Source organism: Malaya genurostris, chromosome 2 (genome assembly GCF_030247185.1).
Source record: "Malaya genurostris strain Urasoe2022 chromosome 2, Malgen_1.1, whole genome shotgun sequence".
Lineage (NCBI taxonomy): Eukaryota > Metazoa > Arthropoda > Insecta > Diptera > Culicidae > Malaya > Malaya genurostris.
The window spans coordinates 220,498,437-220,512,051 of record NC_080571.1 but is presented as its reverse complement, the minus strand read 5'-3'; the positions used below and the strand labels follow the sequence as shown (position 1 = coordinate 220,512,051).

The window sequence follows — 13,615 nt, the reverse complement described above, 5'->3', positions numbered from 1 at the left end:
TCCCGTTCGTCCAGTACAAATTTATATATACACTGAGGTCTTTTTTTATGCGGTCTTTTTTTATGCGGTTTTTTTTACGCGACTTTTTTTATGCGAATTTTCAGAGTTATGCGGTTTTTTTTTATGCGAAGTTTCAGAGTTACGCGGTTTTTTTTTATGCGAATTTTCAGAGTTATGCGGTTTGCCCTTCTGCGGTCTTTTTTTATGCGAAGTTTCAGAGTTATGCGGTTTGCCCTTCTGCGGTCTTTTTTTATGCGAAGTTTCAGAGTTATGCGGTTTTTTTTTATGCGAATTTTCAGAGTTATGCGGTTTTTTTTTATGCGAATTTTCAGAGTTATGCGGTTTTTTTTTATGCGGTTTTTTTTTATGCGGTACGTAAATTCGCATAAAAAAAGACTTCAGTGTAATTGTTTTTTTTTATGTTTTTTAAAGACCTATTGTCTTTCGACTCTTTCTTATGTTATATAATTATTGTCGATTATTTTGCCTCGATTCTATCCTTCATTTCATGTGGTTTTGACACTGTTCTGTGTAACCGCTTTATCGGCACGAAACTCTCAAATCCTCTATCTTACGGTGTGATTTACAGAATCAACAGCCCCTATATATTTCTCGAATTTTTTTTTTTTTTGGTTTCTATTTTATATTTCGGGAGGGGCCAGGGCCCCTCGGCCCCCCCCTCTGGTTACGTGACTTAGCATAACAAATAAATTCAAATAATGTTAGGTTAGATTTAGAAGAATTGTCCTGTATTTCTGGAACCGGAAGCCAGATCTTGATTCTACATCAATTTATGAAAACATAATACTTTTGATTTAATTCTGAGTTTTCAAAGTACGGTTTGGCCGTTCCTGAGAAATTGGAGTGATTTCCGGTTTTAAGCACACGAGCACTTTCCCGATACTTCTGGAAACAGGAACGACGATCCGGTATACCAAAAATCAACGTATTCGTTAATCAACTACCCGTACCGTATTAGGTTTTCACACTTATCCGTTAGTTTTTGCACATTTTACCCCGTAACTCCGGTACCGACATTCGGATCCAGATTAAATTCAACAGGAATCTATGAGACAAGAGGGCCTTTAATTTGAATCTAAGTTGAAAAAGGTGGGTGGGCAATGTCAGAGATATAACTGGATGTCGTGAATATGAAAACAACTGACATGTTCCTTAACACTTCAGAATATCAATTAGTTGATCAATTGTATGAATTATGCAAGCATTCCTCTTTTTCACATTTTTCGCAAAAACAAAGAAGGCTTCACTTGATCTCGATTACTGTGAATTTCACACAGCGAAAAGGGCACAAATCAAATCAAACAGTTCTAGATTTGCACTAAACTGAGGATATTTACCTTCGATTTGCGAGCAAGAAATCCTAATAATTCTTTAGAAAACTTTTAGAGCCATTAGGCTGATTTTGTGTGATACTCTCCACCGTTGTCCACTTTTCGTTGTTTTTTAACCAATGCAAACATATTCATAGCTGTGACGTAATCGCTCTTGTCGGAAGCGAAACTAGCTTTGCAAACGACACAAAATACATCTGCTCGCAGTGGCGATAGAATCCAAACTGATCCAATCTTTGTTAGGAGGTTTCTTTTTACGTGATTTCGTTTGTAGCTTTTTCACTAATGGGCGGTCCTAACGGCTATAAAAATAGCCGCATACAGAATTTTAATGTCGATTATTTCATTTCGGATTTGCATTTCATTGAAAGACACTATCAGGATGCTATACGGGATTCATGCCTGCCTTTCAGAACCAAATTGTGGAACTCACTACGATATTTAGCATTGTTCGGAATATTTTTCTCGAACGATTTGTTGTACAGCAGCAGATATTTTGTTCTCTTCCTCAAAACGCGTTCTGATTGGCTGGTGTTGACATGGATCAAATGAGACAGGTGTACTATTGAAATACTTCAATGCTTTTGCTATACACGTTTAAGTTGAAAAATTGGTAGTTAGATTATATAAATCCTTTCACAGATCACTGAGCCATAAGCTTTAAAAATAAGAGAAAGGCAAACGCGCCTTATGATTTATCTTCTTTGATACTCGTTTATACCAAACATTTCAGAAAAGTTTAATTTTGAATTATTTGAGATTATGTCACACAACTGAATATTTTATCATAAAATTGTGATCATATTTCCGATGGCATGTAGCAAAAATTATGTTGATTCGTTAGATACAACAAGAGATATTCACGATCAAAAACTTATCACTCTCTCAGAGGGTAAATTTTGAATATCCACGACAAAAAATCGGTTGACGGGCCTCTGAGAAAATCTAGTGCATTTTTTGTTCATTTTTTTGCACATTTTGTTCCATTACTCCCGAACCGAAGGTTCGATCCCGATGAAACTCAATTGGAACCTATGGAACCAAGAAAACTTTTATTTGAATCTGAGTTTGTGAAAATCGGTTCGGCCATCTCCAAAAATATCGAGTCCACATTTTTTTTATATACACACGTGCGTACACACAAATACACAGACACACACTGAAATGGCCAAATGGCTTTTATTTGGTAGATAATTTCTTGGAATTTTACATTTAAATATGATTTCGGGCCTATGGTAGCCACGACTATTTTTCACAACGGTCATTTTGAAGGTCCAATTTTCGACTTTTTCAAGCATTTGAGGACGTATTTTAGTAATGACACGTTGAATATTCATTTCCAAGGCATCAACCGTTGCTGGTTTAACCACATAAGCCATTAATTTCACGTATCCCCACAAAAAATAATCGAGTGGTGTCAAGTCACACGAGGGGCCAATTCACTGGTCAATTTCTTCAAATAGTGTTGTCGTTAAAATGTTCTTTCGATTGTTTCGGCCGCAGTATGACCATCCTGTTGAAACCACATTTCATCCACATCCATATCTTGAAGATTTGGTAACAAAACATCGTGGATCATGGTTCTGTATTGATTTCCATTCACGGTAATGTGTCGTTCTTCCTCCATATTAAAGAAATAAGCACCGATAATTCCACCACCCTTTGTAGATTATCTTTGCTTCAAATACGAGAATTTTGCTTGTTGACGTATCCATTAAACCAAAAATGCGCTTCAACACTGAATAGAATTTTGCGCTATAAACACTTTTAATCGAACACTGATTTTGAAAATAAATTTCCATGATTTGGAAGCGTTAACCTATTCATGATGGTTTGCTAAACAATACTAATACATCACTTGTCAAAACACATTGTCACAACAACTTTCAGACAATAGAGTAATCCCTATTGAAAAAACAAACCTCCTGAAAAACACTCGTTGTATGAGAAAGGCAAAAATAGATAATTGATGTGACGCAGCCCCACATAACCGAAATCAAAAAGCCATCGATCAAAGACGATGCGTTATAGCCGCATTAGACATTTTTTCATTTACACTCAGTTAACGAAAAAAACACCGCCAAAATTTGGCTGGTAGACACATCGACGAAAGTGCTTTTAAGCGTAGTACTCAATGAAGTCAATCAGTTTTCCCGCAAATTTCATTCTAAGGATTATAAATCAATCTAAAAAATTCAGTTCGAATCGAAGTTGAAACGAAAAAATGAATTTTAGGATTTTAGATAAACAAAACGGGCGGGAACACTATCATCTTCTTTTTTTTTTACTCTAAATGAATCCCAATGAGATATTAAAACAACCCGGGTAGAAGTGATTTGTAAACCAATAACATATTTTATTATTAAAACCAAACATCTCAATGGTAGAAATTACCATTATTTAGTTTGAAATAAGAGTTAAAATATCAAAATTCATAACAAAGCCTTCACGAGAAAAGAACAACAAAATATAAAATTCTGTCATTGTAATATCAAAGCAAGAACAAAATATTTATAGAAGACGAATTTTTCAGTTATTTGGTATTCTAGTATTCAGAATAGAATAATATCGTAAGCATTTATCTTATCTGATGTTAATGTAATTTATTCAGTAGTGTTTTATTTGAAGATAGACCTAATGGAACAATTGAACTTAATAAAATTGGGATTACTCATCAATAACGAAATAAGATATAATAACTAATTTTGATGCTAAGCTGATATTGTATCCTTCGATGAAATTTTAAGAAAATATCAAGTATCGCTATGACAGCACAGAAAAATCAAGACAAGATATAATGGTAACTTTTGTTATTCTTTTGATCGTTGTTTGTTATTTACATCTACCCGGGAATCGTACGATTCGGCGCAATGACCCGCACGGCGAAATAGCTTTTGGGCAAGATGGTCTTCGGCGACCCTGACCCAACGTATTTCATTGCTAAGCTACCAACAAGAAAAATTCAACTACAATTGGTATTTTGCCCACCTGTTTTGTTGCTGTGGAAATAAAAATGTCAATTTAGAGAAAACAACAATTATTAAGTTGTACCGAAATTGAACATATCACAATGAGAACCGAAACTATTTAGTTGAATTCTGATCGCGGATGGTTTCGTACTCAAGGATAATAGCGTACAAAGGCATTGAAAGTCGATTCGAACTCTGTTTCTAAATGTCACTACAACACAACGTCAAGGAGATTGTAATTGTATTCGTTTTTTGTACACCAGCCACCTGATAAAAATCATATTCGCTGTTTAAAATATTTTAAAATATGTATTTCAATGCGACCACCGATAAGCGGCTACTAATCATCAGAATGTGACAGAATCAATCGATATAAGAATAGATTTTGACTTAAAAACTAAGACACGAATACAGTCCTATGTTGATTCAGTCTGTCAGTTGCTCACGATAACACTATCCTCGAATATTGTTGCCAATGATAAACCTCTTTACATCATTGAGGTGTGAGTGGAAGTGTGAGTGTATAACATTAATGCACACAAATAAACACACGTGTTTTTTCTGATAACACGAGCTTGACGAAAAAAAATTAAGAAACATGTAGATAGAAGGAACGTGTCTCGTCGCTTCTCGCAATGAAAGTTATTATTAATAATAAGCGGAACCGGAGTAGTGGGCGCCGCGACCCAAACAGTCGATACATGTCTTGAGAAAGTGTAATAGAACAACAATTCATTATCAGGTCTGACTACAGTGGCGAATGTGCTAAAGCGAAATGCTTTCAAAAACACACTGAATTCGAAAAGACAATTGTCTTAATCAATGTACAGGCCTTACTTGAGCCGGTTGAATGAAAATGTAAATGTGGCAGATAATTTGCAAGTACCTACAATAGAGAAGCTTCACCTTCATGGCAGGAGACTGACAACTACCTAACTGTCAATAGACATGCGATTCGTTCAAGTGACGGTGTGATCGGTGGCGTGTTGTTAATGAGTACGTCATTACTCCGACTGCCAAGTTGGATCTCATTAGCCCGATGATTTAACCGAAAGGTGATAATATGGAAAACGTCTAGAGCCCTACAAACACCACCACTGGATTCGATGAGTGGCTGTCGGTAGTGCGCCTGGAATCGACAAGTTTGACAGTTTTCATCGAAACACAGTGGGAAGAACACTCAACACGTTTAAGCTAATAATGATTCATGAACAGGTCCAAGAATGAGACGTGCAAATTCACCTTTCGAACAGACATTTCTCGGTTGTGTGCAGTATTATTATGCTGTTTTTTCTCTGTCTGACGGTGTGCTCGAGTTGTTAAACACGACTATGAGCGGTCGTGTCTTCGTACATACACAAATAATTTGCCACTCACGTTGCGTTCACTGTCAATGCTTCCATTACTTGTATGTGACTACACTGATTACGTCACTAGTATAATTTGGATCAGTTTCACAAAGTCAGAAAATGTATGCGTTCAGTGATATTTGGAAAGAATGGCGCAATGCAGTATCCAAGACGATCTATTCATTTCGAAAATGAAAACGCTAGTCAATTTTTCTATTGACATTTTCGAAACTTTGCCGACAAAATTGTTTTTATGAATCGAAATAAATAGAAAATTGTAACCCTGAAATTATGCGAAACTCAATGTTTGACTGGTACAAAGCAACGATAATTGAGAGTCATTTGAGAGGCGGGTAGGGTCTAACACACGAAAAAAAATTTTTTTTTTGTATTTTCTTAAAGTAAAACTGTGAAAATGTGGAAATATTCGTCACTCACTTTTCTCGGAGATGGCTAAGATGGCGATTTTAACAAATTTATATTCAAATGAAGGTCGTTACTTTCCCATACAAAGTTCCGGAATTTCATTTGGATCCGACTTCCATCTCAGAAATCACAGAGTGATATGCATCAAATATGTGAAATCATTCACTTTTCTCGAAAATGACTGAACCGATTTTAACAAACTTAGATTCAAATGAAAGGTCCATAAGAATATTCCAATTTTCATTCGGCTTAAACCCCTGTTTCCGGAGGTAGAGTGCTTAGTGTAAAATGTCAGTTTCAAGATTTTTTTTTTCGTAAGCTACCTCTTTATATTTGCTAGTAAATTTTTCTAGTTTGCGACCATGAGAGTCTTATAATTTCATAATCCCATAAAAGATCTGCTTATTCAAGTCCGACTACCGGTACATTTTTTTCAAATCTTTATAGAGAATCGTAAATAAATTTGAAGGTCATATTAGTGTATGGTTGAATAAACCGAATGTCACTATGCCGATATTCAGCTTTTGGTTGCGGAAGTACCAACAATAGTAATCAAATGTAATAGGATAACAGGTATTTTGGCTACTTCATATATTTTGACCCACCTAACAATCTTTATGGATTTAATCGATGTTAAGTAACCCACGTTGCATCAATTTGAAGCTCATCACATTGAATTACCTATTACGGAAAGGTTTTTCGAAGATATTACAACCAAGGATGGCTTTTATCGTATCAAAGAACGCTCACTCGCCACTCTTCCACGATTGAATCAGTGCCATCAAAGAGAAACGGAAATCATCGCAACAACAAAAAATCGGCATGGCTCATTTAACATAGAATAGACACCAGTGCGAGAGCGAATTTTTTTCGATGACATTTCTGAGAATCAAAGATTAGCACGCTGCTGTGGGGATCCTCTCTGAAGCAACAAACGGTCGCTTATTCTCGTTTCGCGATCCGATTCTATATGGGCAGTGGATAATTGCGATAGAATCATTTTACTATTGCCGCTTATTCTAACTATGTGCATATAACCTTTGTATAAGTTGTGTCTATGAAAAAGTCTGTGAATGCTCCACACAAGGGTTTTGAAATATTGCAACCTAGTATGAGAATCATCAAGTTGAACCATCGATTCGATTTTCTGCGATAATTGTCAACTTGCGATTCTCTCTTGGTAAATTCCACACAGCGGCGATCATTATCAGACTTAAATTTTTTTTAAGGGCCATGAAATACTCAGAGTATGAAGTGAAGCGAAGAAACGTTGAAAAATTCTCTCGAGGTTCATGTATTGAGAGACTTGAATTCTTGTAGCATCTTCTATCGGATTGCAAATGTTGTATACAATATAGATAAAAATCGAGCAGCTTCTGTCAAATTTTCAGCAATCACCAACACTGATTAAGAACATTTGATGGATATTTTTATAAAGTGAGCCAAAATAAAATCAATCCTAAAGTGGGCCAAAATACCTATGTTACTCTAAAATGTAGTTCACTTCACTTTCTCAAATATGATTGAATCGTTTTTCACTGACTTTAATTGAGATGTAGTATATGAATGTAGCTGTATTATGCAACAGAAATCGTCCAAACTATTTTGTAAACTTTTTTCAAATTGTAGTATTTCGGGGAATTTCTGCTGTAATATACAGGAGACAATGAAAATGAGAAAGGTATCATTACACCACAAGGTGGATTAAAACAAGATTATTAAAAATGTTAGACCCTGCGAGCTCCCTTGAGTAATAAATTGTTTCCTCCGATTTTATAGACAAAAAACACTAAACGCGTTTTTCTCGAAAGCAAATTTTGAAAGTCCGTGTCCATCGTCATTCAAAAACTACTGCTCCATGTTTTTTTTTCAAATTTTGCACACACTTTCTACATGTAAAATACCAAATCCCAAAATTTACCTTTCCGTTGTTTGTTACTTTTGGGGAGGTTTCACAGCTACAAAATGGTGGATTTTTTCGTGAAAAATTGCAGTTTTGATTTTAAACAATTATCAAAAATTCAAAAAATTTAAAAAAATCAAATATAAAAACGTTGGGGTCTAGAAAAATATCTACTCTATCTATGCTACTTTGATTCGTTGGCTTCTGATTAGTCTGCGCTGAGATGCAGTGGACACCGAAAATCATGATTTGTAATAAACACTGTCAAAAACACTTCTTCACCGATTTATTTCTCAATATTTTTCCACCCAAAAAATTACATTATGTTATTCGAATGATGCAAACGTTGTTGAACGATAGGTCTGAGAAAAAATCGCAAAAATGATGTTTTTTTTTTCATTTTTAGACCCTACCAAAATCCCACTCCTCCCATATAATTTTCAGGTTTTGTAAAATTACTGCGAGATGACTGAACCGATTTTCACAAAATTCAATTCCAACCTCATGCTCAATATATTATATGAGCGTTAAAATTTCTAACCGTTTTATAAGAGTCGCCTTAAAAAGGTACAAAATCTTCAAATCTGATTTCAAACATAGTTCCGAAAAGGACGAAACATAGATTTCTCAGAGAAGTCTAAATAGATATCTACAAATAAAAGGCCATATGGTCTAATTGAATTTGATAGGATTTTATCTGAAACCGATTTCTGGTTCCGGGTTTACATGGGGTTCAACGGTAAAGATTTTAAATTATATAAGTATCCGATCAACAAGGGATAACAAAATTGTATCTGGGGTTGTTTCGTTTTTCTATCTAAATTAGTCATAATCTTGGCCTCGTTAATAGTTATTTTAACAAAAATTATAACTCAATTGTTATTACCCATTTTTTAGAGGGAAAGGCTTTATCGTGCTAATCTAAAAATAGATTTCGCGAAGTAAGATGAAATTCCATACCTTTAGGCGATTTGATTTGCGCTAAAAAAACATGAACAGTTAAGCGACTGGTTTCGAACCGGGAAATTTTGAGTTGCCAACATACGCAAGGATTGCATCGGGGCATGAGAACCAACTGAGGGTGTCAGGTTATATTGGCATCATATAATAACTAGTGTAAGTCCATATTGCTACAAAAATAATCTATCGCTATATACCTCTTTCGTCGTTTCCTTTCAACCGGCATAGGAATGACAAAGGGGCTATTTTAGAACTATGAGCAAGCTTTTTTTGGTACTAAAGAATAGATGTAAATGAACGGAAATGATTAAATTCAGTGAAACAAAACTACCTTATAGAATCTAAGGAAATTAACTAATGAATGGAAATTTTTCAGTTTTTTCTTCTTTATACCAAGAGGGTCGACTTTCAACTAACATTCGAACCAGTTCACTCGTTCAGTTGAAGTAGTGAATTGTCAGTACGTGTATGTGTGTCCTAATTTTCTCGGAGATAGCTAAATCGATTTTCGTAAATTTAGATTAGAATAAAAAATCGTTTGAAAGACAGTGAAAAATCAGAAGAAGTGTATATAACATCAACTCGAAGAGCAAGATTTTATGATTGATGATCAACCAATTGCCTATTAGTCACATTAGTTTGCGATAACTGCAGCCAGAAGCGCAATAAGTAATGTTCAAAATCTATCAAAATTGAACTATCATTCCGGTTTGATTGTTTGATATCTACCTAGATTGACTCACAGAAAAATGATTCAAATGGAAAGTCTCATAATGCGGGTCGGATGCTTAAACTCTACATTGCAAATTTCGAAACCCAGCTCATGGTTTCGGATTGACAGTAATTAAAATACAATCAAATGAATCGTCCCTGACTCAACTCTATTTTTCGACACATCCATGCAGCGCGAAGTGCGTGGAATCCCGGAACACCTACAGTTCATTATAGTTTGAGTGTAATCGTCACATTATCTCCAAACCATTATTTTCTCTTCACAGATAGTCTGAGTGCAATTGAAGCCATTCGTTCAAACGCTGCTGGCAAAAATGAACCGTTTTTCTTTGGCAAAATAAAACAGTGCCTGAACGACATATTGAACAATAATTATCAAATCACAATAGTTTGGGTCCCGGCTCATTGCTTCATTCCAGGCAATGAAAGAGCCGATATTTTATCCAAACGTGGTGCTATTGAGGGTGATATTTATGAGAGACTGATTGCTTTCAACGAATTCTATAGCGCGTCTCGCCAAAGAACACAAAGATGATCTGGGTCGGTGGATGCGTTAGATGCACATTCTCCTTCGAACTTTTTTTCACAAACTCAGGTTCAAAGGAAGGTCTAAGATTGCCATTGAATTTTATCTCGATCCGACTTCTGGCTCCGGAATTACAGGGTGACTCAACTCAAATTCAAATGAAAGGTCTTACGGTCTCATAGCTTGCTATTGATTTTCATGCTTATCCGACTTCCGGTTCCGGAATTACAAAGTAATATGTGCAAACCAATGAAAAAATGCGAACTCAACTTCCTTAGAAATTTCTCACTGATTTTCACAAACTAAACTGCAAATAATAGGTCTTGAAGTTCTTTAATAAGGCCTGGTTCAGAGTTGGTCCAGATCTGACTTCCGGTTTCGATATTGCAGCGCGATAAGTGAGTATTTCTTCACAAGCGATGGCGAAAGGAAATTTTTATAAAACTTACTGATAAATTCATCTAGTGGGCAAATCTTGTTAGTTAGTGGATATATTCATCCATCCATATCCGACTTCCGGTTCCGAAATTATATAGCGATGAGTGTCAAAACTTTCAAACCGTCATACAAAATGACAATGCAAAACCGTTATGTGCTATGTGTATGGAAGAAGAAAACACCACGTGCAGCGTTACCACGTTTAAATCTATATTTTTTCAGAAGAATAATCTTTATCGGGGGATAAAAATTCTTTATTAAAAATCGATACATGATAAAAAAAATTACAGCGCAATGAAATGAATAGGTCATCAAATAGAATCTGTAAGAGCAAATTCAGCAGCTAGAAGTTCTATATGGAAGATCTATAATAGAACAGAAACTGGAACAAACGTATTCCCAGCAAGCCGTTCTAGTTTTATTTATTCGACCAGTTCTTCTGTCAAATTTAAAACTGGTCTACGATGCCGTTATATTTTTTTTGTATATTTGAAACACGAGTAAAACACTGCTGGAGCTGCCAGTTTTTCTTCTTATAAAATTCAGATTTAAATTTCGTGACTGACATGAATTATGCATCTAGAACTAGAACACTACTTAATATGCCCTAAGTGACTGCAACTTTCTGTTTATTTCTTTTTACGATTTTACATTTGATCATAATAATGGCCACAGCCACGTACCCAGAGGGGGGGCCCAAGGGGCCCGGGCCCCTCCCGAAATCAAAAACAGATATATACTTATTTAGAAGGTCTCAGACAATAATGTAATACAATAACAGTTCCAGTGAAAAAGTTTGAAGTGTCTGTTAAAAACACCCGTAAAAGGCACACCGAGAATTAGCTACATAAGCAATCTTCAGTAACATTATTTTTTATCTTTGGGCCCCTCCCGAAACGAAATCCTGGGTACGGGCCTGAATGGCCACCATCTTTCCGTCTTATCGGAAGAAATTTAAGAATTTAATTTGAATCATCATTCCTTTCGTGACCGTCGTATCGATCGGATGGTAGTTTGCATTAGAGCAGCTGTGCGTTAATCCATTCTAATCCGTTTCAAGGTCATTTAATATCAAATCTTTTGTATTCTTGAGCTTGTGCAGTAGATCAATACAGTACAAAGAATAAATACAGTGCCGGGTGTTATTGTGTTAAAACAATACGAACAGTGAACGGACGTTTAGTGTGGTGCCGTGAACCGGTGCTGTGTGCTTATTAATTCTCAGAGGTCGTTGTAACTAACGCTTGGCCTCAGCGGCCGAGTTGCTACGGATCATTAGCTAAGTATTATATTTTTTCCCTTCGTGTCCCTTTATCGTCTTATATTTTGACTCCCCCTATAATTTGCGCGGAACCTCAACCGCGCTATGGCAAGTCCATTTGATACTCCCCTGCCCCCCGAAGATAAAATGGAAACAGATTCTAAATCTGCTCCAAATAGTAAGACTCACCGAGTTAAACAGTATCCCGAAGAGCCTTCATCCTCGGCCGGCCTTTATGTGGTTTATTTCCGGACCAAAGAGAAGAATAAACCGCTTAATATTTTGAAAATCTCTAAAGACTTGGCGTCAAAATATACAACCTTGAAATTTATCTCAAAAATTCGTCCCGATAAGCTCAGGGTCTCGTTGACCAGTCTGAAACATGCTAATGAGATCACTCGAAACGATCACTTTACGCGGGACTACCGCGTTTACATACCAGCTCGTGAAGTCGAGACAGTCTGACATGCGAGGACATTCTCAAACATGGGGTCGGATGTTTTAAAGATCCCTTGCTTAAGAATGTCAAGATACTGGACTGCAAACGTTTGCATTCAGTATCGATCGCCGCGGATGGGACAAAGTCTTATCCCCATTCGGGCTCGTATCGGGTGACCTTCTCCGGCTCGGCTTTGCCGAAATTAGTTCTCCTGGACAGGGTTCGTCTGCCTGTACGACTTTTCGTACCACGGGTAATGAATTTCACTAGTTGTCAACAACTAGGACACACAGCTTCCCATTGTGGAAATCGGCCCCGCTGCTCGAAGTGTGGAGAGAGTCATGCGGATGGCGTTTGCGACAGAGACATTGAAAAGTGTCTTTACTGTGGGGCGGCCCCGCATGACCTCACAGCATGTTCTGCGTATAAATTGCGTAGAGATCATTTGAAACGATCTCTCAAGCAACGATCAAACCGCTCGTTTGCAGAAATGCTGAAAATCGCCACACCACCTGAACAGAACCCCTACACCTGCTTGTCTGCGGAAGATTGCGACTCTGACGATCCTCAAGAAGGTACATCTTCAACTGTCCCTCGTAGTTTTAGGAAGAGGAGAAATATATCATCTCCTAAACTCCCTAGCAAGGGTTCAAATATCTCTTGCAGGCCCTCCAAAAGTAACAGCAGAAGGAAGTATTGGTAAAAAAACGAAAACACGAAGCCAAAAGCTCCTAGTTCCTGAGACTTGAAATCTGAGAAAGAATATCCAACACTTCCGGGGACACCCAAAACCCCGAAAGTCCCCAAGGAACCATAAAACACATCAAGTGCTGGACTTGTAAAATTCTCTGACATTGTGGACTTTATATTTTCCGTCTTCAACATTTCTGACCCCCTAAAAAGTATTTTGATGACTTTCCTACCAAAAGTTAAAATGTTTTTGATGCAGCTGACTGCAAAATGGCCCCTCCTCTCAGCAATCGTTTCCTTCGATGGCTAATTTTTCAAACGAGGTCAAGTATTCGATCACTGTGTTACAGTGGAACTGTAGAAGTATCATCCCGAAAATAGATCCTTTTAAATACCTAGTAAATAATCTGAAATGTGACGCATTTGCATTGTGCGAAACTTGGTTAACTTCTGATGAATCACTAAACTTCCACGATTTTAACATTATTCGAGATAATCCCTACGGAGGAGTACTTTTGGGGATCAAAAAGTGCTATTCCATCTTTCGAATTAACCTCCCCTCGATACCAG

General features: G+C 36.7%; 1 protein-coding gene across 4 annotated transcripts in view; it reads left to right on the top strand.

Moving 5' to 3' along the window:
• The window catches only part of LOC131427673 (ankycorbin), a 60,666-nt gene that overhangs the window by 6,847 nt on the left and 40,204 nt on the right, over nucleotides 1-13,615 (top strand). The gene's annotated exons all lie outside the window — the stretch shown is intronic.